The sequence below is a fragment of the Bos taurus genome, chromosome 23 (assembly GCF_002263795.3).
Source record: "Bos taurus isolate L1 Dominette 01449 registration number 42190680 breed Hereford chromosome 23, ARS-UCD2.0, whole genome shotgun sequence".
NCBI lineage: Eukaryota > Metazoa > Chordata > Mammalia > Artiodactyla > Bovidae > Bos > Bos taurus.
In genome coordinates, this window is record NC_037350.1 from 24,765,600 (window position 1) to 24,768,295 (window position 2,696).

The window sequence follows — 2,696 nt, forward strand, 5'->3', positions numbered from 1 at the left end:
CCAAGGGATTCTCCAGGCAAGAATATTGGAGTGGGTTGCCATTTCCTCCTCCAGGGGATCTTCCCAACCTAGGTATCAAACCCACATCTCTTGTATCTCCTGCATTGGCAGCCTGATCCTCTTTACCAGTAGCACCACCTGGGAAGCCCCATAGCCAGAGAAACAGAGCCAAAGGATGGGGAAAGAAAACCTGTATCCTGGTGGCATCATTTGGGCCTCTGTAGCAAATCACACCCAAAGCAACATAACTTCTGGACTTTCTCACTTACATGAGTCATCAAGTCCCCTTCTGCTTATACATTAATCCCTTTTTGTACTGAGTTTTCTGATACTTATATAAGCAAAGGGATTTTAACTGAGAAGGAAATCTGTTAACATTCATTCCCCATTCATTCCACAAATACTTAATCAAGCATTTTCTTTGTGCTAAGGATCGTGCTAATTACTGGAGACAATTGTGAGCTTGTCTACCTATCTCTACCTTCCAGAAGCCTGTAAGCTAGTAAGAGACAAGTAAATAGAAAATGACAGAATAGGCCATTAGTACCCCAGAACAGAGTTGTGTAGCATGCTATGGAAGCACAAAGAAGGAACATGTAAATTGTCTCAGGGAATTGTGGAAGGCTTTTCAGGGGGGTATAATCTACATGGAGACTCAAAGGATACATAGCCAGGCAGTGATGGTGGGGAGGGGTGAAGAATGTTTCTTGTAATGGAAAATAGTAAGCAAAGGCTCAAAGAAAATAGCACCGAGTATTTTGGAGACTTGTAGAGAGTACAGTTGGAGAAGGCAATGGCAACCCACTCCAGTACCCTTGCCTGGAAAATCCCATGGGCAGAGGAGCCTGGTAGGCTGCAGTCCACGGGGTCGCGAAGAGTCAGACACAACTGAGTGACTTAGCAGCAGCAGCAGCAGTGAGTACAGTCGAGTTCTAAGGAGAGGGTCTATCAAAAGTGTAGAGAGAGAAACAAACTAAACCACAAAAGACTTTGCAAGCATAAGGAGTGTGAATGGAAATATGAAAGGCTTTTAGCACAGAAGTGTGTGAACCTTGTCACCAACCTGGTTTGTGACCCATCCATTCCCATATATGTACATGTCCTTGTCTTCTAGGTATATGATATCGAAATCTGAGTCTCAGACATCTGTCCTGAGCTTCAGATACACAATTCCATGTGGACATCCTATGGGAACTCCAGGTGAATCTCTTTATCTTCCTTCTCTCTTGTTCTGAGTCCCCAGATTCAGTCATAGCACCATCCTCTTTCCAGTCACTGGCTCTCAAGTCCTGAGTCACTTGTCTCTCTTCCATTTCCTGCAACATTGTGCCATACTCAATGGTTGCCAAATCTCAGCAATTCCATTTTCAGAATCTCTTTCATATTCATGTGAACTGAAAGAGCCCAGAAAGCTTTCCCATCCCCCTTCTTCTGGTAACTGAGTGGGCATATGACCCAGGTCTGGCTACTCATCATGTCTATGGTAAACAGATGCTAAGGTAACCTCTCATGGTCCCCACTTCTTTGTGCTCATGCCCCTGGGTGGCCCCCTCTCTTTGAGTGTGGGTGGAACCTGTGACTTGTTTCTAGCCAATAGACTATGACAAAATTTATGGGCTGTCACTCCTGTGTATTCATTATGTTATGTAAGACTTGCCTTGCTGTAAGACTTGCTCTAGAGATTCTTGTGGCTGGCTTGATGACTAAGTGGCATCTTGGGGAAGCCCACTTCACAGGGAACTGTGGGTGGCCTTTAGGAGCTGAGGGCAGCCTCCAGCCAGTGGCCAGCTAGAAAGCAGGGACCTTAGTCCCACAATAGCAAGAAGTAAATTTTGCCACTCATTCACCCTAAGTGAGCTTAAAAGCAGACCTTGCACAAGTTTAACCTGTAGATGAGAACCTAGTGCTGTCTGACCCCTCGACTAAACATTTCCAAAGAACCCAGTGATGATGTTTTGCCCAAACTCTTGACCTATAGAAACTGCAAGGTAAGACATGTGTCTTATTTTAAGCCACTACGTTGGTGGTAAATTTTTTATCTTATTTATTTATTTAGGGCTGCAATGAGTCTTCATTGCTGCACTTAGGCTTTCTCTAGTGCAGCAAGCAGGGGCTACTCTTTAGTTGCGGTACGCAGGCTTCTCGTTGAGGTGACTTCTACTGTTGTAGAGGACAGGCTCTAGGCAGTTGCAGTGCCTGGGCTTGGTTGCCCCTAGGCATGTGGAATCCTCCCAGACCAGAGACTGAACCCACGTCCCCTGCCCTGGCAGGTGGAGTCTTAACCACTGGACCACCATGAAAGTCCTGGAGGTAAATTTTTGTGCAGCCCTAGAAAACTAATACAGTATCCCATTCTCTGTAGTATGGCAGATACATTGGTTGCTTATCAGCCATTTCCCCCTATATTCTTTCTGTCAGAACACTGACTGTGTTTTAGGTTTTGAGGTCCCTCTCCAACCCTTTGAGGGTCGATTGGTCTAAGCCGGTCTTGTTTATTCCATTTGCCTCAGCAATGATTAACTGAACGTGCATCAATGACACAATCCTAACTGATGAAACTGAAGAGGGCACTTCTGGAAGCTCTCTTCATCCTAAATATAGATTCAAGTCAAGGACTTGCTTCTTCCTGCCCTGGAGCTTGTTATACGAGGAGATGATTCTTAGAAACTCAAAGAACAGCAGAGAAGCTCACCTGG